Source organism: Gopherus evgoodei, chromosome 1 (genome assembly GCF_007399415.2).
Source record: "Gopherus evgoodei ecotype Sinaloan lineage chromosome 1, rGopEvg1_v1.p, whole genome shotgun sequence".
NCBI classification, from domain to species: domain Eukaryota; kingdom Metazoa; phylum Chordata; order Testudines; family Testudinidae; genus Gopherus; species Gopherus evgoodei.
Window position 1 is genome coordinate 273,741,003 of NC_044322.1, and position 23,225 is coordinate 273,764,227.

Genomic DNA, 23,225 nt, shown 5'->3' on the forward strand with positions numbered 1-23,225 from the left:
AATGAAGCAGACACAACAGTAAGGCCAGGCCTAAACTACAGGCCTATATAGGTATAACTATATCGCTCAGAAGTGTGGAAACCCCTTCCCCCCCCAGTGACATATTTATACTGATCTAACGCCTGTGTAGACAGCGCTATGTCGTCAGAGCTTCTCCCACCAACACAACTATCGCCTCTCAGGGAGGTAGATTAACTATGCCAATGGGAGAAGCTCTCCCGCCAGAGTAGGAGCATCTTTCAGTTAAGCACAACCGCCTTCCTAAAATATATGAGGAGAACTTTGCAAAACACTGCACTTATCTTGGGACAGCCTGGATCTGGTAGGGGTGTGGGCTGCATGTCGTGGCAAAGTGTCCAACCTCTCGAGGCCTGGCCTGGCCCTCAGTGAGACGGAAGGTGAAATGCTGCAGGAGGCTAGTGAAGAAGAGGAAGAGCTCCATCCTGGCCAGTTGTTCCCCCAGGCAAACACGGCGACCTGCAAGTGTGGGAGTGAGAAAGAAGGAGGAGGCAGAGAGGAGGAGGATACAACACCACATGTAAATAACTAATCACTGAAGGAGTAAAATCCTTACTGCACACTCACAGGTTGGAGTGAGCACAGAATCTGCCTCCGTATGCAGCAGATGGTGAGTCTCCCTATTCCCAGAGCCTGTGTGAACAGGAACAACTAGAAAATACGTCTCTAGACCAATCAATGTTCTTGTTTAATCCAATTCCCTGTGTCTGATTGTGACTAGCATCAGAAGCTTCAGTGGAAATCATAAAACCAAGGACTCTGTCAGTTGATTTGGAGAGGGATTACTGCCTAATGACCAGGTTGGGGGGTGGAGGAGGAGAGAGTTGCGAGTCAGAGAGAACACACAGAAACTGAGAAGAGAGAAAAACAGAGAGAGGCAGAGAGAAAAGCAAGAGGGACAAGCAGTAATAGCCTGTGAGTGCAGTGAGACCCTAGGAAAAAAGCTTTTGGGTCTGTTGCCAAAGGAGACTTTGGGAGACGTGTCTCCACTAACTCTGAGCTAGTTAGTGTGCTAAAAAGCAAAGTGTAGCCATGGGGGCACAAGCGGCGGGAGGGGATAGCCACCTGAGTAAGTACCTACCATCTTGGACGGGATCATCCTCAGGCCGACCAGCCCCTCCCGTTGCTCATGCTGCAGTGGCTACACTCCTACATGCTATCACTGAGTTAGCATGGGTATGTGTACCCAACCCGGAACATACACCTCCAGTCTGAAGTGTAGATGTACCCGCTGAGCCAACACCTAGCTCAGCTTAGTACAGAGAGAGCCTCTCTCCCCATCCCCTAGTACTGCAGAGTATTCTGGAAATGCATTAATAGCTGCCTAACTAACCAACCCCTCTCTGTAACTGAACCGGTTGGCTGCATTGAAACAAACCTAGAAAGCACCAACCACCGTGCTAAGTGTTCATGGATTTCTGGAGGTGATCCGGTCAGTGAAAGTGGAATGAATTATATTGCGAAAATAGAAAGGATTAAAGAAATGTTGTCTGTACCTTTAAGCAAAACTGTTGGAATGCTGCAATCCAGGTGTCAGGAATACAGACATTCACATAGAACAATTGCACCATTTAAGGTCAATTGGTGAAGTATTAGCCTTAGATCGATAAGAGTTAGTAAGGAAGTAGGATATGCATGCTATGCCCCTGGTGAATTTTACTGTTTTGCTTTCTTTGTCCCTTTGTCTAATTCCCGCTCTTTTATCTGTATAAATAAGACTGTTTGAGTCTTGGGACTTGGCTACACTAGAGAGTTGCAGCACTGGTGAGGGTGTTACAGTGCTGCAACTTAGGATGTGGCCACACTTGCAAAGCACGGCCAGCACTGCAACTCCCTGTTTGCAGCGCTGGCTGTACACCCGGTCGAGCCTCGGGTGTAGCGATTGCAGCGCTGGTCATCCAGCGCTGGTCAGCAAGTGTGGATGCCCACCAGAGCTTTTATTGACCTCCGGGGTATAAGGAGGTATCCCAGCATACCTTAGAAGCCTCTCTGGTAATCATGCACACTCCACTGTCCTGGGCTCAGCTGACCCCTCCTTTAAATGCCCCGGGAATTTTAAAAATCCCCTTCCTGTTTGCTCAGCCAGGTGTGGAGTGCAATCAATCATTCAATCAATCAGCGACCATGCCTCCACGCTCCAAACGAGCCCCAGCATGGAACAATTCCGAGTTGCAGGACCTCATCAGTGTTTGGGGTGAGGAAGCTGTACAAGCACAGCTGCTCTCAAGAAGGAGAAATTATGATACCTATGGGCAGATATCTCAGTCCTTGCTGAGAAGGGGCCATGAACGGGACGTGTTGCAGTGCAGGGTCAAAATAAAAGAGCTGAGGAGTGCTTACTGCAAAGCCCGTGAGGGAAATTGCCGCTCAGGAGCTGCCCCCATAACCTGCCGTTTTTACAAGGAGCTGGATGCCATACTTGGGTGTGACCCCACTGCCAATCCGAGGACCACGATGGAGAGTTCAGAGCAGGGAGAAGTGGGGGAGGGTGTAGAGGAAGCCGACAGTGAGGCTACTGTAGTGGAGGGAGACACCCCGGAGTCCCAGGAGGCATGCAGCCAGGAGCTCTTCTCAAGCCAGGAGGAGGCTAGCCAGTCGCAGCAGCTGGAAGTTGCTGGTGAGGAAGAAACTGAGGAGCGTGCTCGGGGTAAGCAGATTTTTATGTTTTGGGAGAGGAGGGTTTGGGTTATGGCTGCCTGCATGCATGCCTAAACGTGGAATAGCCCATTGATTTGCTCTATCACGTCTCTGTAATCTGCCTCGGTAATCTCTTGAAAAGTTGTAGCCAGAGCATGCGCAATGTGCTTTCTCAAGTTTATCGGGAGAGCCACCGTGTTCCTTGTCCCGGTCAGGCTAACTCGTCCGATCCACTGTGAAGCGAGGGGTGGGGGGACCATGGCTGCACAGAGGCAAGCTGCATAGGGGCCAGGGTGGAATCCACATTGCTGTAGAAGACCCTCCCTCTCTTCCCAGGTGACACGCAGCAGTGATATATCTGGCAGTAGGAAACCCTGTTGAGAATTTAGGGATACTTGAGTGCAGGGCGCCAGGTTCGCGTTCCCCCCCAGCCCCGTGGTGCGCTCCAGTCTTCCCCCCTCCTCCCAGCAGGCAGCCAGCCCCGTGGAGCCCTCCGGTCTTCCCCCACCTTCCCAGCAGGCAGCCAGCCCCGCAGAGCCCTCCGGTCTCCCCAACCCCTTCCCAGCAGGCAGCCAGCCCCGCGGAGCCCTCCGGTTTTTCCCCACCCTTCCCAGCAGGCAGCCAGCACAGCTGTGCTTCCCCCCCCCACCAGCAGGCCAGCAGTTACGCAGAACCCTCCGGTCTTCCCCCCCCCCTCCCAGCAGATAGCCAGCCCCGCGGAGCCCTCCGGTCTTTCCCCCCCGCTCCCAGCAGGCAGCCAGCCCCCCGGAGCCCTCCGGTCTCTCCCCCCCCCCCCAGCAGGCAGCCAGCCCCGCGGAGCCCGCCGGTCTTTCCACCCCGCTCCCAGCAGGCAGCCAGCCCCGCGGAGCCCTCCGGTCTTTCCCCCCCGCTCCCAGCAGGCAGCCAGCCCCGCGGAGCCCTCCGGTCTCTCCCCCCCCCCCCAGCAGGCAGCCAGCGCCGCGGAGCCCTCCGGTTTTTCCCCACCCTTCCCAGCAGGCAGCCAGCACAGCTGTGTGTTTCCCCCCCACTCACCAGCAGGCCGGCAGTTACGCGGACCGCCCCCCCCCCCCGCCAGCAGCTCGCCACCTTCCTGTTCACTACTGTCCCCTGTGCAGGACACCAGCTACCTCCTGTACCCAATGCTGATAAACCCAGTGACTCATCGGTCAATTCACCCTCCCAAGTGCAGTCGGGGCAGAAACACTCACCACATTGCTTGCCATGCCTTCGCTTCCCTGGCCTCTCTGTGTTATGTGAGGTATGTGGGAAGGATGCTACAAAAAGTCTAAAAACTCCTTCACTGTGTGATAATAAACAATGTAGCCTCTGTGTATTACCTGTTTCTATCTATGTTTTTTTCAGTGACCTTGACTAATGCAGCTGGATCACCGGTCTCACGTCGTTTGCAGAACTTGAGAAAAAAACACCGAAAATCAAAAGAAGAATTGATCAAATCAGTTATGAATCACTACAACAGAGAAAGTCGGAAGACACAGGAATGGAGAGAGAAAATGTATGAATCGAGAGAGAAAATGAATGCGTGGAGGCAAACAGGAAGCAGGAGAAAGGAATTGACTATCAAAAAAACCACAAAGCAGATGATAAGCCTCCTGGCTCGCCAAACTGAGTCTTTCGAGTCTCTCATAGCTATGCAGGCAGATCTGTACCGTGGTAACCCACAGCCCTCCCAAAGCTCTCTTTCTTGTTCCCCAGTATTTGCACAAAACACCTTTCTCCAGCAGCCAGTTCCTTATTACCCCCAGCTGCCCCCAACACCTGTATGATCACCTACCAGCCCTGAAAACTATAATTCTTACCCTGTACACTCCACCCCCATTACCCTGCAGCATAGTAATCCTGAAATGCAGCAGACATTGAACAGTAATCAAAACAGGACATATTCAAACCTCTGAATGTACAGTCTACCACCCTAACCCCCCTTGCCTTTTATGTACTGTACTTTGAATAAAGGATTTTATGGCTTTTACAATACGTTTTATTATTGCAGGAAGTGGTAAATATTGTACCCCAAGGTAGAACATAGCACAGCAATGGCACCAAACATTACTGTTGGCTCTCAGCATCAAATTGCTCCCTTAAAGCATCCCTAATCCTTGAAGCCCTTTCCTGGGCCTCCCTAGTAGCCCTGCTCTTTGGCTGTGCAAATTCATCCTCTAGGCGTCGAACCTCGGAGGTCCATTCCTCACTGAATCTTTCACCCTTCCCTTCACAAATATTATGGAGGGTACAGTACGCGGATATAACAGCGGAGATGCTGCTTTCCCCCAAATCTAGCTTCCCATTAAGACACCTCCAGCGGGCTTTCAAACGGCCAAACGCACACTCCACAGTCATTCCGCACCGGCTCAGCCTGTAGTTGAACCGTTCCTTGCTCCTGTCAAGCTTCGCTGTATACGGTTTCATGAGCCATGGCATTAAGGGGTAAGCGGGGTCTCCCAGGATCACAGTGGGCATTTCGACGTCACCTACTGTGATCTTGCGGTCTGGGAAAAAAGTCCCGGCCCTCAGCCTCCTGAACAGGGAACTGTTCCGAAAGATGCGTGCATCGTGCACCTTTCCAGGCCATCCTGAGTAAATGTCAGTGAAACGCCCACGGTGATCCACAAGCGCTTGCAGAACCACAGAGAAATACCCCTTGCGATTAACGTACTCTGATGCCAGGTGGGGTGGTGACAGAATAGGAATATTCGTCCCATCTATTGCCCCTCCACAGTTAGGGAAACCCATTTCTGCAAAGCCATCCACAATGTCCTGCACGTTCCCCAGAGTCACAGTTCTTCTTAGCAGGGTGCGATTAATGGCTGTGCAAACTTGCATCAGCACCATTCCAACGGTGGACTTTCCCACTCCAAACTGGTTCGCCACCGATCGGTAGCTATCTGGAGTTGCCAGCTTCCAGATTGCAATAGCCACCCGCTTCTCCACTGGCAGGGTAGCTCTCAATCTCGTGTCCCTGCGCCGCAGGGTAGGGGCGAGCTCAGCACACAGTGCCATGAAAGTGGCTTTTCTCATCTGAAAGTTCTGCAGCCACTGCTCGTCATCCCAGACTTGCAGGACGATGTGATCCCACCACTCAGTGCTTGTTTCCCGAGCCCGAAGGCGGTGTTCCACGGTGCTGAGCACGTCTGTTACTGCCACAAGCAATTTAGTGTCTTGCTCGTCAGGCGAATCAATATCATCGTCTGACTCCTCACTGTCACTTTGGAGCTGAAGGAATAGCTCCACTGCCATGCGTGATGTGCTGGCAACATTCATCAGCAAGGTCCTCAGCAGCTCAGGCTCCATTTGTAACAGAAATCTCAGAAATCGCGCTGCAGACTCACAATGCCGCCAAACTGCTCGGAATGTGTAGCAAAGCACCATGGGGCGTTGGAACAGGAAGCGGAAAGACCCGCACACTTCCTTCCGCTTCCCACAAGCCACAGCGTCAAAATGGGACGAAGTGCTCTGTGGGATAGCTGCCCACAATGCACCACTCCCAACAGCGCTGCAAGTGCTGTAAATGTGGCCACACTGAAGCACTGGTAGCTGTCAGTGTGGCCACACTGCAGCACTGGCCCTACACAGCTGTACGAACACAGCTGTAACTACCAGCGCTGCAAAACTGCAAGTGTAGCCAAGCCCTTGCATGGCCACTCACATTATCTGGGTGTTATTGCCAGAGCGCGGCACTAATAAAACAGAGTGGTCTGACAAATTGTGAGTCCTGATTCTAACTTTGAAAGGTCACTGGGAAAGGTTCTGTGGAAAACTATAACTGCTCAGTGCATAGACCCTTCTGTCTAAGCCCTCATGTTTCCCACTGCTGGAACTCCTGGGCTGCACTGGTACACGCCTGGCAGAGGCAGTGCCCCACCAGTTCAGGCATCTCTCTGCTGTTGATATGGTGACCAGAGGGGTTATGACAGACTCTACAGCCCCTCCACCAGTCACAGTTGGCCTCCTTTGGTGTGTATCAGAGAATCAGTATTTCCCTCTTCCCATATCTCTGGTGAGTTGGGAGCATACGGGAAACTGGGAACATCCATCTTCCCTTTATCCCCTACTGATCCATGTATCCCATTGCAGTGGTCTCAGAGCCTCCAGTAACAAATGCCTTCCTTTGATCAGGGTGCCTTGCAACAGATAAAGAAGTATGTGCACACAACAATTTTGATCATGCTTTATGAGAAATCCTTAACTATGATCTCATCCTTTCCCCAATAAGACACACCTCATCTGTGTGCACACTGTTTCTAAACAGATTCCTGGGCTTGTAGTTAAAGGTTTTCCATTATAGTGCAGACGCGATTAATGTGTTGCATTCAGTATGTCCCTGTGTCTAATGGAGTATGAAGTAATTTCTCTGGGGAGATGCAGCCTGCTCATGAAGAACAGAGCCTGACATGATGGATGTGTGTATCGGCTTAAGGGACGGAGGTCCTCAACCTGGCAGTTCCTCGTTCCTCAGGAATTAGGTAGGCGGGTTTGTTACATAAGCAACCAGAATTGATTTGTAACAAGTTTATCTCCTATTTAGGTAACTACAGCTGTAGAAGATGAGCAATGAATTAATTAAGGTGAGGGTTGCCCAGCTTACTGCAAAGTATAGCATACACAACTGGTTCCCTTTGGCTGAGTTGTTTACATAGGCCCCTGGGGCAAGCTGCTCAGACTCTCAAGGCCTGACCCTAAATACAGTATTTCAAGGCCAGAGTTTCTGCGCTGGAGAAATAGAGAGAGGGAGTTATTTTGCAGAGGTTGCATCTACTGGTACCACCAGGGCACTGTAGAACAGGCCCAGCTCAGCACAGACTGCACTGACCTTCCACATGAGGAAGCTGCTCTTATCATGAGAGGGACATCTTGCTTTAGAGGAGATGCACATTCCCATAACAGTAGTAGATCACATCTCAAGCACTGTACCTCATTTCCAGAGGGATGGCCTCTCCCAGTTGCACTTCCCCTTGGATTTATCTGCAGAGAAAGGCAGGAAGGCCTCTCGCTTCACAAAATGCCCATCTGCATCCAGGAAGTGCTCTGGGTAGAATTGGTGCAGCTTCTCCCAAACTGTTTCATCCTTCAGCACTGAGGACAAGTTAGTGATGACTGTCGTCCCCTGACCCACCCCAGAGAAGAAACAGGGTACATAAGAATTGTCACATCAGAATCATCGTAGGATGCTTCAGAGGAAGGCACAGAAACCATCTCAAGTATCTAATTGTATAATCTTATAGCACAGTGGAGCGGGACGCTTTCAGGGCCCTAGCCAGTGCACAGCGTATGCTCTGAAGCCTGTCGCCCTTGTACATTGCATGCTAGCTCGACTAAGAGTATGCAAGTGGTGTTTTCATGTCTAATGAAGTTCATGGGATGAAAATTGCTTCTACTCCCCAATTGCTTCAAATATTTTCTCAAGTTAATTTTAGCTCTGGTAAGAGTGTTCTGATTGAGAGACTCCGAACTACAATTCTCATTGTCTTCACAGAAAAGGCGAGATCTTTCCCCTCTCACATGCCTTTGGCCTGAGCTACAGAAGCTTCCTCTACGGGCAAAAGTGGAGTTTAGTATTGTATGGCTTTGGTCTCTCCAGTGAGACTGTCACCAAGGAAGGCAATAATTGCCCATCATTGTCTCTTCTCCACTTGGAACTGGACCGAGACGCACAGTGGCCTCTGAACAGCCTTCAGATAATAGAGTTTTAGTTGCTATTGTTTTGGATTTGAACTCGTGACCTAGCATGTAGTTTCTATATCCCATTCCAAATTCCTTCCACATACTTAATCAGCATTAACTTTCTCAAAAAGAAGAGGAGTACTTGTGGCACCTTGGAGACTAACAAATTTATTTGAGCATGAGCTTTCATGGGCTACAGCCCACTTCATCGGATACATGGAATGGAACATAGAGTGAGCCCACAATAGCTTATGCTGAAATAAATGTGTTAGTCTCTAAGGTGCCACAAGTACTCCTGTTCTTTTTGTGGATACAGACTAACTCAGCTGCTACTCTGAAACCTAAGAGTCTCTCAACTTTCTCCACCTTCAAGCAGATGTACTGAATGTTATAAGGTGCCCAAGACAAACTTACAGTCTCCCTTGTAATGATTGCAGTCCTTAGTTGTGTTTTAGCTCAATTCATTGTTTTTTCAGATATCCAAAGGCCTGTTGAAGATGAAGCTAACCACATAAACAAGGCTGTCTCTGAGCCCCAAGCTCTTTCAAAACTGCACATTTGATAACTCGCCAATGGCTGTGTGATTCAGGGCCTGGTGCTCTACCCGCCTCTCCATGGAACCTTGGAGAGATTCACATGTGGAATGTCTGCAGCTTCAGGACAAAAGTCTGCAAGGGGAGAGGAAGTCTGCATCCCCTGCTGGCCACAGATACCTTTGGAATGAAGAAGCTTTGGAGCTCGGTGTCCCGGTATGTCATGTGAGGCACTCCAACAGGAAAGATATCCCCATAATATTAAGTTTCATGGATCACAGCATTGGTATAAGGCATGTTCACTTGGTCCTCCATCTGGGGTGACCTGTCCCTGCCAATCACCTTATCAATTACTTCATGGATTTTACCTGGAAAAAGACACTTTACATCCTCCTCAATATAACATAATGATGTACATCAACACTGTAGAAATGGGGAACCAGCAGATTTACCCTTAAGCTTTAAACACTGGGGGGCGGGGCTTGTCTGTCTTTTTGTACAGCGCTGGATTTATATTCTGTGAGTTTGTTACTCACCTTCCTATCAATCACTGAGCAGTTTACAAGTGAGTCATCTCTAGGAAGTGAGTGCTCTAAGTGTCTGGGAGGTGGCTGGTGTCAGGGGCACTTGTTCAAGGGTCAGGAACAATATCCAGCAGTGGGGAGAGGGCATGGACCAACTTCTGATTTTTGTCACTTCCACACAACCAGAAAGCCTCTTTGATACCCCAGACATGCACTGCTCTGCTTCCCAACTGCTAATTCCTGACCTCGCAGTCAGGTCTTGTAAGTTTCTTGAAAGCACTTGAAAGCAAGAGTGCAAGGGAGGCAGAGTTTACCTGTTTGGGGGCAAGAGGGCAAAGTAAGCCCCATAGACAGTGGTAAAGAGACGAATGCAGAATTAAGCACTGAGGAAGAGTACACTCATCTTCGGTTACTCAGCCCAACTTACATAGTTATTCTCTGTGCTATGGGCTAATAAGCGCATTGTTAGAGATATCCCACCTTCTTCATACTGTATTTGACCCACTTGTGCCTCCGGCGTTAGCACATTTAAGCAGGTTAGCATTTATCCCTATGGAGACCCTAAGAGAAGAAAGAGTTACCAAGTAGCTATGAGGGTCTCAAAGTGCCCTTGTCATGAAGAAAAATGGTGAGCGCTCCCTCTGACACTGAAATCTTGAACAGGGACTTGCTCTCTCCCTTGCCACAACTCTTTGCTCTCCCCCTCAGAGAGTTTTCCAGTGGAATTATTCCCCCAATCACTTCTGTGACTGCTGCTATGGCAGCATCATATGCCCAGAAAACAAAAGTGACAGCAGATACTAAGAAGTTTTCAGTGGAAGATGCAGGGTTTGGAGAACCAGTCACGTCTCCACCAGTCCTCTTGCTTACACTGGATGTCAGGATGGAGAAGCATGTACAGCAATGCCCAGTGCAGGGTGGTGGAGGCGGTCTCAGTGCCAGCGGTAAACAAGTCAGCTGTTACCATACGAAGGTTGTTGTCATGGAAACTGCTCCCCGTATGCTCTTTGGCCTGAAGGGAACAAAAGAGAGTGTGATTTGACCTTAGATTATTGCTGAGGAGAGAGGAGCAGACGGGTAGATAGGGGTAATTGATATTCTCAGATTGAAAGGTTGAATCATTTGCAGAGTGCAGCAAAACACGTGCATATGACAAAACATGCCGTAAAAACTCCTTGGTCACATACATTTCAAGGTAATAATTTGTCCCACATATCATGGACTTCATCAGGAAAAAAACTCAGGACCTTCTGCTCCAAAAATATAGTGTATGTCTACACTGCAATATAAGCCCAGGGTTAGTGGCACTTGACTCAGCTTCTCCTGGGCTGGAGAACCCAGAGCTTGAGCATCTACACTGGGGGAATCAGTAGGTGGATGGCAGGCCAAATCTGGACTGCTAGATGCTTTTGAATAGACTCTGAAATCTTTTAATTTACTTATTATTATTGTTTATTTTTCTCTGCAGTTGGGACCTTGCCTATACCCTGACCAAGAAATTTGGACCTTGACAAACAATTATCAACTACCCCTGCAGAAGTCTACGCTGATTGTCAACCCTAGGTTAAGAGTATTCCAGGACAGGTGTGAAGCTCTGGCATCCACACTGTAGCAGACAGACCCAAGTCTAACCAACCATATCCCAGACTTCCTAACAACCTCTCAGAATGTGGCCACTCTAGCCCTGACTATGGGAAAGCTTTACTGCCCACCCTGCACATTACAGGAAGTTTGACCAGCCTGCCAATACTGCCTGCTGGGCAACGTGGAAGAGGCCCCTATTCAAGAACTTTTCTTGCTTGCACTGTCCCTCCTGTATCAGGAATGGGGCAGAGTTTCCATGAGGCGCTGGTGGACATTTCAGCGGCACTTTCTGACCCACCAAAGTCCAGGGGTGCTGGAATACTTTTTATAGTGGGGGCACTGATGATGGAAACCTTGGAAACCGTGTATTTGGTGTTTGTTATTACTAATTCAAGCCAGCGGTTGTGGCCAGTTCCAGTTCCAGCACCACTAAGGCACCTGAAAGAGCTTATGGTGGTGGAGGAGGAGTTCCCAGGCACGGCAGACTCACACTGGCTGATGCTGCTCAGTACACTCAACATACGCGCTGGAAACACTGTGCACAGTCTCTTACCACCAGAGTTAAGGGAGGGTCTCCAGTCAGTCTTAGAGATTTGTGCCTCTGCAACCACAAGAGGTTAGTGTGATCACTCACAGTGGATCAGGTCAGAAATTCCATGTAGTACCATAAGGGTTTCTTATCTAGATTTTCTCAGAGCAATTGTATAAATTTGGACATAGACTTAAGATGGGCAATAACTAATATGCTATTTAAAAGCCAATTAAAATGTAATTTGCTTTGTTTGAGACTCAGAACAAGAAGTTGACATTTAGAAACTTCCCACAAAATGAAAGCTTTTTAAGAAAGGTTTCAGGTTAATCAACATTTTCAAAATACTATAAAATAAAACAAACCATAAAATAAATGAAAAATTGAAATGTGCTGTTCTGACAACCTCAAAACAGAATGTTTCAAGCCTATCAAAATGTTGCATTTTGATTTTTTCTACATGAAATTCTGTCAAAAACGACATGTTCCATTGTTTCAATTTTGCAACCAGCTGTTCTAGAAAGATACAAAAACAGATCAGGTTTTTGTTCTGGAACATTTTTCCAGCCAGGAATTCCCAGCAGCCTGCCTTTGAATGAAGCTGTGACTTGGAAGGATGAAGGAAGTCTTCACTATGACCTTTGCCAGAACTGTTAAAAAGAAGAGTCTCTAAATAGTACATGGTCGGCTTATGTCAGGGCTGTTCCACGGCCAAGAGAGCTAAGGACCCAGGTACAGCACCCACTAGAGTGGGGCACTGCCTCAGTACAAAGTTCCAGCTATCAGCCTGTTCTTCAGCTGATTTCTGAGCATGAACTCATTAGACTCATTTGATAAGGGAAAACCAGAAGAAATAGAACAGTGAGCTGTTCATAGCAGTTCTATTAGCAAAAGGATTTTGCTTGTAAATTTTACAACGAGGGACAAGGGAAGCTAACAGGGAGTGTTCCCATCACTAATATCTTCATGAAGCCAAATAGATTTACACCTGCCGTTCTCCTCCTACTTTCTCTATCTCCTGTAGAAAAGCATTAGTGAAGTCTCTCTTTTGGGTAAGATTCCAGGTTGTCCTGATGTACTTCACAAGCTCATCTGTGAAGTACAGGACCTCCTTTTGGGATCGGAATATGCTCCATGGCACTCCAGGGATATGCAGCAGCCAAGGTACTACGATAAGAAGCTAAGATAACACAATGAGAAGGAGAGAGAAAACCACACCCTATGACTTCCAGAAAATAATCACTAAACTACAATCTTACTGATCAATCAAATGGCAGCTTCTTACTGACCAAATCATACGTGCTGAGTTACCTGGGGCAGGAATCCAGCTTCTTCGTTGAAGGTCTGTTCAACCAAATGCAGCAACCTCTGAAATTTCTTATTGTCATAGTCAAAGCGCTCGCCATAGATGAGGGAGCAGATCACATTGCTAACTGCATTGTTTATAAGAAAATGTGGATCAAAAGGAAGACCTGAAAAACATGCAGGACCAACCAAAGACATTAGGAGGCACAATATCATTGTAGCCTACCCCTCGCTCATGTCCATGCTCATGTAACCTGGGGAAGTTAAAGATGCCCCACATACTAAAAGAGTTGGGCCTGGTCAACTTGGAAGAGAGACCACCATGGAAAACTTAACAATTTCAGGTTTGTGCTGCTGCATATTCAGTCAGTGATACTGACTAAAGGCCTTTGTCTGCAGCAATATTAGGAAGCAGCAGCCATTAGCTAAGAAGTCACATCCTCACATTCCATCTAAAATACATTAAAACAATTAACACTGGGCTGTTAAAAAGGCAATTCTGTCCTAATACCACCCACTATCACCCAGATTAGAAAAAACAGATTTTAAGATGGTTAAAGAAACCTTAAGTTTCTTCACATGCATCCGACGAAGTGGGTATTCACCCACGAAAGCTCATGCTCCAATACGTCTGTTAGTCTGTAAGGTGCCACAGGACTCTTTGCTGCTTTTACAGATCCAGACTAACATGGCTGCCCCTCTGATACTTTAGTCTGATAGCATCCTGTCTGGCACGAAATCACTTATCAATAGTTGTGGTTGTCAAATCCTCATTTTTTTCTTGTTTTATCTTTATGGTCCCCGTTTCTCTATTCTTTGTCTGTATGATCTCTGTCTGGTTCCTTGTTTTTGTCTGTTACATAATTATTTTGCTAAGAGTAAATTAGTAAAGATGGCAGGGTCTGATTGGTTAGAGAATTTTGTTACAATATGTTAGAATTGGTTAGTAAAATGATTGTTTAATATAGCTAAGCAGGACTCAAGTTTCACTATATAAACTGGGATCCAAGAAGGAGATCAACAGAGAAGGAACAGAAGAATAAGAAGGAGGAAAGACCTGGAAGAAGACGAACTCATCGCTAAGACACAGCCTAAGATCAAAGCTGCAAAAAATCCTCTGCACAACTGTGATATGCAGCAACCAGAATCCAGATGAGACTGCCCTTGCATGGCCAACAGAAAAAGTCTGCCTGCCTGACCAGGACTGGTGAGCATAGCATTGAATGCTTAGCATGTGTATTCTGCTTGTGTAAGGCTCTTTCGCTAGTAAAAGGTCTTGCAAACCTGCAAACAGTATGCCCTGAGCCCTAGGAGTAGGGTATGGGTGGGTGTCTAAATTAAGAGGGTTACATCTTGAGCCCTAAGAACTGGGTAAAGTGGGTGCCCCTAGAGTGTGCGAGTAACAGAGAACTGTGTGCTGGTAACAGTACTCATCTCTGCCTCAGTACTGAACCCGTGCCTGCTGTGTACAGACAGATGTTACTGGGATGCTACAGACATTTTTAAGTTGAGGCATAAAAGTGATGTCCTTAAAGACTTCACGGCATGTTTTGGAAGTGTTTTAATGTTGATGCCTCCACCAAATTCCAGCTGAGGTAATAATATTCTACCAACCTAAAATTCCCCTTGCACATTCAATTGGAGATGATGAGTTGTTTGGTTTTTTGTTTTTTCTCTTCCCATCACAAACTCTCATGTTAATACATCTGTCAGGTTATCATATTATCCTTTCATTTCTTTATGTATGGAAGTTACACTGGACCCATCTCCCTTGATGCTACAAACCTTTTTCAGAACAGATCGCAGAGCATAGAAATCCAGCGTCCTCGGTCACACGCTGCTCTAGGGATTTCTTTCCCATCCCAAAGTTCCTCAAGGTGGAGAGTGCAAATCTCCTTTGCTCCTTCCAGGCCTGACCATATCTTGCAAACACCACCCCTGGAAAATAGTAATAAACAAGAGACAATCACCTCTGGGAAGCACCGTCCAACATTCACTGCACAGCAACAAAATAGTGCTGGAGGGACTGGCTTCTGAGGAAGGATAAAAGAAACTAAATGTAGCTTGGCCAAATGGAAACTAATGGGAGCTATTATTGCATCCTCAGAGGTGTAGGTGGTTAGTGCAGAAGGAGAGGGATTATTCAGGGAGCTCCAAGATATAGCTAGGAGTAAGGGCATGAAATTCAGATCCAGATCTGCAGCTGGTATAACCTGATGTAGTCAATGGAGCTAAGCCGTGCTATACTCTAAGTGTGTGAGCCTCAGGTTGGATGTCAGAAAACATTTCCCAGTGATGAGATCTACTAAACTACTCAATAGTCTCTCAAAGGAATTAATGGATGCCCCATCACAAGCCATTTAAAATTGGATTGGACAAAGCACTGAAGAACATACACAGGGAGCATCCCTGCATTGGCCAGAGTATGGGCCAGGGTGAGGCTGAGAACACAGGTGGTGCGTAATGGAGGCTGGGGGAGGCTAAGCCTCCCCAAACCTCTGCTAATACTCCCTACACCATGGCCCCAGGCCAGTGGGAGGACTCAGAGCTCCTCCAGCCAGCCTGGGCTCGGGGTGGCTCGGATAGGCAGTGGCTTGGGCGGGGCTTCAGCTGCAGTAGGGAGCTTGGGGCAGGGCAGGGGACTAGTCTCCCCAAATGGGGGATTCACCCCCTGCCCATGGTTGAGAAGAAGCTTTTTTACAAGCTGAGGAAGGTACATACATGTGGTGAGGGTTAGGAAACTGGCAGTTCTGACAATGGCAGCCAATCAGTATTGATTACCATGTACATTCTACTGAACATTTCAGAATGGCCACATCTTAGCTGTTGTGGCAGCGCTGCAGTTGGGAAGTAGAGTCCCCATTTTGATCTAACCTGACTTCCTCCTCATGAGAGGTAGTTTCAGGGGCAGACTCCAGCAAAAGCAACATCAGCTGAGGGACAAGAGAGGGAGGCAGTTCACTCCCTAAGTCCCCTTCAATCTCTCCAGGAGCTCAAATGATAAAGCCAGTCCCCCTGCAACACTGCCAGAGAACTATGTCAGTTTCCAAGGTACTTGCCTTTGGAGTTCTCTCCAAAATCCAAGTGCTCATGTCAAGATCTTATTCCCACTTTGAACTTTAGCGTCCAGAAAGTGGGGACCTGCATGTACCCCTCTAAACTTAACTCCTAGCTTAGATCTGATAATGCTGCCACCAACCAAAATATAGTGTTTGGTACACTTTCTGTCCCCCAAAAACCCTCCCTGGGGAACCCAAGACCCAAATCCCTTGGGTCTTAAAACAGAGAAATAAACCATTCCCCCTCCTTCTTTCTCCCTCCCAGACTTTCCCTGAGAGATCACTGATCCAACCTCCTTGGATCCCAAAACAGAGAGAAATTAACCTTTCCCCCCCCTTTCTTTCCCCCCACCACTCCCTGGTGAGTTCAGACTCAATCCCCTTGTTTTACACAAGGAAAAAAATCAATCTGATTTTTTAAAAAAGAAAGCTTTTAATTAAAGACAGAAAAAAGCAAAAATTATCTCTGTAAAATCAAGATGGAAAATGTTTACAGGGTCTAAGCTTATATAGACTAGAGGGAATCCCTCCCCCCTAGCCTAAGATACAAGTACAGCAAACAGAGGAAAAAATATCCTTCCAGCAAAATACACATTTGCAAATAAAGAAAACAAACATAAAGACTAATCCGCCTTCTATCTAGTACTTACTATTTTTGAACATGAGAGATTGTTTCAGAAAGATTGGAGAAATCTGGTTGCATGTCTGGCCCCTCTTAACTCCAAGAGAGAACAAAGAGCAACCCAAAAAGCACAAACAAAGACTGCCCTCCACCAAGATTTGAAAGTATCTTGTCCCCCAATTAGTCCATTGGTCAGGTGTCAGCCAGGTTCACTGAGCTTGTTACCCTTTACAGGTAAAAGAGACATTAACCCTTAACTATCTCTTTATGACAGCTCCTATATAGGAAAGTACGGTCTGTCAGCAAAGTCCTCTGATTTCTAGACCAATGCTCCCTTTACGGCTTTGAATCCATTCACTGCTATCAGATTATTCCAGCAGTTCTGAAGGCTAAAGACATTTCCATATTTTCTACTTAGCTGTGAAGAAAAAAAAAGGAAAAATATATTGTTGGAAGCCAGATGACACTTAATTTTGCTGGAAAGCAAGCCTGAAAAAATCATTGTTTAGGTTTGGGTGAAGGAGTAATAGAATGAGACTAAATAATGGAGAATTTACTCTGGACATCAAGAAACAAATCCTCAGCGAGAGGTCTATCAGACTGGGGAATAGTTTCCTAGGGGATGTGATGAAAACCTCATTGCTGGTCATTAAAACTAGATAAAGCCCTGCGGGGCATACCACTAGAAGTTAGAGGGGTGTTTAAGAATAGGCCATTTCTCTCTTTAATTTCTATGATTCTGTAAGTAAAAGGAGCAGTTTTCGTTTCCGTTCTGTGAGAAATGCAAGAAAGCAAAATGAAATGGTGTGAAATGGAAATAGGGGCAGAAAAGGGAATAATATGTTGTTACTAAAAATGTGGAGTTAAAACAGCTACAGGGCAAAAGTGTTGTTGTCATCATCCGATTTGATCTGGAAACACAAAAACTCTTCCCACCAGATGGTGAAAACAAGAACCAGACTCAGTTTTCCTTGACTGGAGTGTTGAAAGGTGCCAGCCTAGAAATGGGGCCTCTGGAGTTTGGCAACTACAATCACAAAACGTAATATGATTTAGTTGCCTCAAGCTACATCAGTATTTTCCTTGGAGACAGAACAAAGCATGTACTTGCAACAACTAATCCTGCAGCGGTGGTGTGTGCTCTTGTTAGCGCAGACCAGGGCCGGTGCTACCATTTAGGCGACCTAGGCAATGGCCTAGGGTGCCAGAATTTTGGGGGGGCGGCACACAGGTCCGGTGGACCTACCGCAGTAATGCCAGCGGACGGTCCACTGCTGGAAAGGCTCCGGTGGAGCTGCCGCAGTCATTTTGGCGGACCGTGCACTGGACTAAAGGCTCCGGCGGACCTACTGCAGTCATGCTTGCAGCAGGTCCACCGGAGCCTTTAGATCAGCGGACCGCCCACTGGCATCACTGCGGCAGCTCCACCGGAGCCTTTCCAGCAGCGGACCGTCCACCGGCATGACTGCAGTAGGTCCACTGGACCTGCAGGGAGCAGCGAAATGGCCGTCCACCTAGAGCGTCAGAAACCCTGGCGCCCCTCTTGGCGCAGACACAGCCAGCAAGCACATTCTACACTTGTATAGCTGGAGATTACAGGTTTGTTCACTTTTGCTGAGTCACTGTGTCTGGGTGTTCCCCTGTGGATATGGCGTGTGCGCGTGCGCAGTGGGGATCACTCTCCTCCAGCGCTATCACATTTGCAGAGAATTCTACTGGACTTGGGAGTGGAATGTTGCCCTCTGGACCCTAGAGCCAGAGCAAAGCCACAGCAGATAATCACAGAGCGTTAGAGCCCCTCCTCTCCTAGGGGGACCAACTGTTACTGTGTTGGAAAAGTCCCTGCATGTAAAATAACCCCTCCAGCCCGCACCAGCTGGATTAACGAACCACCAGCCCACACCAGCTATGTTTCACAGCCCGCTGTGCTCAGGGTGACCAGATGTCCCGATTTTATAGGGACAGTCCTGATACCCAGAGTTTTGTCTTACATAGACACCAATTCCCCCCCACCCCGTCCCGATTTTTCACACTTGCTATCTGGTCACCCTAGCTGTGCTCTCCAGCTCCTCTGGCACTGATCTGGTTAAAGGAGAGGTGCGGGTTGTGGAAATCGATCTGCAACATGGTCCCAATGAAAGGCAGAGAGGTCGGCCCTGGTGGGTAGCGACTCCAGCTCTTCCTGCGCTTCAGGAAATCAAATAGCAGAGCGAAGACTGTGAGGGCTATGCCCAGTGCTGGGAGGTTGTTTCTGCAGAAGTGAAGCTGGGACCAGAGCCACAGGAGCAGCTCCATGATCATTCTCCCCTTTGACACCCCTCCGTGTTTTTAACTCTCACCCCTGCCTCTTTTCCCTGCTCCTGTTCTCTCACTCTTTGCTATTTCTGTCTCCCTAGTTTCCTCCACTCATTCCTCTTCTCTCTCTGTTTATTTCTCAGACACCTGCCCCCCTCTGGCCAACGTCACTTGGAACTGCTTGGCCAGAATTTCTCTGTAGCCCCTCCTCTGCCTAGATAATACAAACTCGCAGGGGAGTGGTCATGAAGGGTGGCCCAGCCCCTGTAAAAGGGAAAGGCCATAGCTCCATTTCCAGCATCTGCGGTATGTAACATGAGGGAGAAAGGAGCCCCTGGAGCCTGTGTGAGCTGTAAGGTTGAGTCCATATGCAAGCATGAGTCTATCCTAGGGCTCGAATTGCCCCTTGTATTCAGAAGTAGCAGTCCTCACCTAGAGTGACCACATGTCCCCATTTTATAGGGACAATCCCGATATTCAGGACTTTTTCTTATACAGGCTCCTACTACCTTCCCCCCTCCCCATCCAAATTTTTCACACTTGCTATCTGGTCATCCTACCTTCACTGTTTCTCCTCACTTGGTTGGTTAGTAACCAGTTTTTGCTGAGCCCCTGAGAGATTGCTTAAAATGGGTTTAACTAGGTCTGAATCCTTCTCTTTCTTATTGGATGATTTCTACATAGAATTGAAGGGAGAACCGGCTCCTGAACACTCTCAGGGAGGAGGTGAGAGATGCTTCTCTCTCTCCACCTGATCAGGTGTGCATTGTGTAGTGGCTGTGCCCCAGTGGAGCCCTAGCCTCAGACTGAGCCAAACGCTAATCAAGAGATAGTGAAATTGACAAGAAAGGAGCACACATGGAAAAACCACCCATGGGTGCTGAGCAGCTACCAGTTTACAAGGAAGGACAGTGGACTGGGGGGGTATAACTGATGGCACAGAGACGCACCCTCTGCATCTTTCCACTGAGGAGACAAGCTGGCAGCATGGCTTGTCTCATGGAAGATCACAACCAAGCCTGGCTGTAAAATACTGGAAGGGTTTTGGGGGAACTTTGCTCTACAAGATAGGAAAGTATCTAGTTAAATATGTCCAGGGTCTAGAAAGCATGTTAAAATTTTATTTTATATGTAAATCAATTGCTTCCAATACTTCGACTTGCTACTTTTCAAATCACTGTACTTTGTTAAATAAACGTTTACTTGTTTTCACTACAAATGTGTCTGAGTGCCACGTGTTTCAATGGGAACTTGGTTGGACCCTAAAATCTGAGAGACAGATTGTTTATGTCCCGGGAGAGTTCCGTGCTAGTTTCATGGAAGTTTGGTCCCTCAATGGCTATTAGCCAAGATGGTCAGGTCTGCAACCCCATGCTCTGGATGTTCCTAAACCTCTGACTGCCAGATGCTGGGACTGGATGGCTGGGGATGGAACACTCGATAATTGCCCTGTTCTTTTCACTCCTTCTGAAGCATCTGGCATTGGTCACTGTCGGAAGACAGGATATTGGGCTACACAGACCATTGCTCTGACCCTGTATGGCCATTCTTATGCCAATCAAAATACATGCCACTCCAGATCCTCCAATGGGCTAGGTGGACTAATCTGATCCTGATTTGTAGAGTTGTAAGGAATAAATTACAGGTAATTCCTCATTTATTCCAACAATGCCCAACATACTAGCAACAGCACTAATACGTTTAGACATGAGACTCATAATAGTACAGTTCTAATAGGTACCTCAATTTTAGCTGCCATCTGGTAGAGCATTTTGATCGCATCCACCATCTGCTGTTTCTGCTCAGGAACTTTTTCATAAAGAATGTCATGTTTTTGACTCTTCCAAAGCTTCCTGCCTGCTAAAGAGAGGGAGGGGAGGATTTCAAGGAGATGCCCATATAGACAGCAACAAAATACCCCATAGACACCATTTTGTAAAACACATTGTTAGAGGGCCTTCCCTTCAACCTCCTACTTCCCCAGTTCTTGTCACACAGACAGCAAGCAGCAAAAGACCAGAAGCCCAAAGTGCAGACAATGTGATATTTATTGGGGTTAGTTTCCAAGCAAGCATATTCCGTAGCCCTTCACACCAATCAGGCTTATCTCTATACGCCGATAAAATCTGTTCCCCAGTGTTCCCTTCCCAGCTCTGACACCGCAGAGCATTTACCCCATGTCCCCATTCCCAGCTCTGATGCTGCTTGACCCCAGTTTATATAGTAATATTCTTAGCTACATCTTAACAAATCATTTTACTGAAATTTTATGAACCAATCCTAACATATTGTAACATAATTCTCTAACCAATTATATCCCAGTTCCCTCATTAACTTACACCTAGCAAAATTAATTATATAGCAGACAAACAATTAGAGAACCAGACAGATTAACAATAGAAAAGTGGGGGCCATAAAGATAAAACACTACAGAAATGAGAATTTCACAACCACAACCAATGATAAGTGATTTCCTGCTGACAGGATGCTATCAAACTAAATTCTCTTTAACCATCTTAAGATCTGTTTCTTTGTCTGGTGCTGATGGGCACTATCAGGACAGGATCATCTTCCTAACAGCCCAATACCACCTTATTTCAGTGTGACTGGTTTGGAATGTGAGGATGTGACCATTCGCTTCCCAGCTTATGGCTGCCCCTGCTGCTTAGCCAAAGGCCTTAACCTAAGAACAAGGCCTCAGACTATCCTAGTGAGAGAAGGCCCATACACGGGTGAACTGTGATTTTGATTCTTTGTTTCATATCACTAGCTAAGTGATAAAAATACTCCTAAGTTCTTAAAGTATAGCTTTTACAGACAGGCCTGAATATCTATATTCTAAACACACACATCAGACTGCCCAAGTGTTATCAGTTCATTACATTCGTTAATTAAACAATTAGGTGCCAACATGATGTACAGCATGGAACTGTTTACACTGGAGACTGAAGACCTGATCCAGTCAAGCAACATTAAGCATTTGTGACAATGGAACTACTCGTGGTCATTTTAATTACTGCATTTCTGAAATCTTTTGCTCTAAATTGTCCCTTAATGTTCAGATTTTAAAACTGATTAAAACAAATATACAAGGCCCAGATCTCAGGATATGGAACCACCATTTTATGACACACCATGGGTGATGCGTAAGTGTGGAGCAGGCGAAGGTGCCATAGAACCACCTTCCCTGGGGTACAGCCTATGTTGTGGCTCCTATACCATTCCTCCATCCTTGCTGCCACTGTAAGGGGCATGGCTGGGGTGTACCAAGGCCCTTCTGATCTCCAGCTGTCAGAAAGGCCCATGGTTATTTAGTGTATTAGTCTGCTCTAAATGACATGAGGAAATCAGAACACCTCAGTCAGCCCAGGTTTGGGAGAGCACAAAGACTAGCTTTCTGTCCCCAGTTCTGAACTGCACTGTGCTCTCCTCAACCATAGTTGAGAACCTGGGGCATGGAGACTATTTCAAACCCCACAGTATTTCTAAGTAAGAAATATGTAAAATAAACACTCAGAATTCATGCTAGGCTAGGGACTGTAGGAATAAGGGAAGTGGGGATGGGATACAGAGCCTTTCATCCTAGATCAGTGCTTCCAATCCTGCTTCTCAGACCATTGCTCAGTGGCTTAGGGGAGATGAATGAGTGGCCTCAGTCAAAGTGCTAGTAGGCTAGTTATCCACATCACCTAAACAGCTTCTCAACCAGCAGGAACTTTGTTGGCATTGTCAGTAGCGAGGACAAGGACTGAGCAAGGCCCATGGAGACTTAATTCCCCTCTTGCGCAAAGAGCAGGTTCAGATCCGGGCTGAGACACGAAGTATTGACAGGGGAAGGACAGTGATGAGTTTCCATCTTGTGAATCCCTGCTCTGTGGAGAACAGCAGATCCCTCAGTCTCCATTCTCAACCCAACACCTTTCTTCAGCTCTGAATTTACTACTGAAAATGTTATCATGCTCTGGCACATGGACTGACTCACCCACCATAATTCTTGCCATTGTACAAAGGAAACATTTTTGTACAAGTAAAGCAGAGGTGGGCAAACTATGGCCCACAGGCCACTTCCGACCTGCGGGACCATCCTGCCCGGTCCATGAGGCTAGCCTCCGGCCCCTCCCCTGCTAACTCCCCTCCCTCGCAGCCACACGGGCAGTGCTATGTGCAGCAGGGTTGTGCGCTCCTGCCGAGCAGCACGGCAGCGTGTCTGGCTCCGACTGGGTTGCACGGCTGCCAGACATGCTGCTCTGAGCGACATTGGAAGGGGGCCAGGCAGTTGAATAAGGGCAGGGGGTCCCAGGGGCAGTCAGAGGATGGTGGGTGTTGGATGGGGTGGGGATTCTGGGGACAATCAGGGGATGGGGGTAATGGATAAGCTTGGGAGTCCCGGGGGGGCTGTCATGGGGCAGGGGTGTGGATAGGGGTTAGAGCAGTCAGGGGACT

At 47.5% G+C, this 23,225-nt stretch overlaps 1 pseudogene; it reads right to left on the bottom strand.

Annotated features, from left to right (window-relative positions):
• Window positions 1-298: 298 nt before the first annotated feature.
• On the bottom strand, window positions 299-18,892 carry LOC115643709 (annotated as a pseudogene).
• Window positions 18,893-23,225: the final 4,333 nt, after the last annotated feature.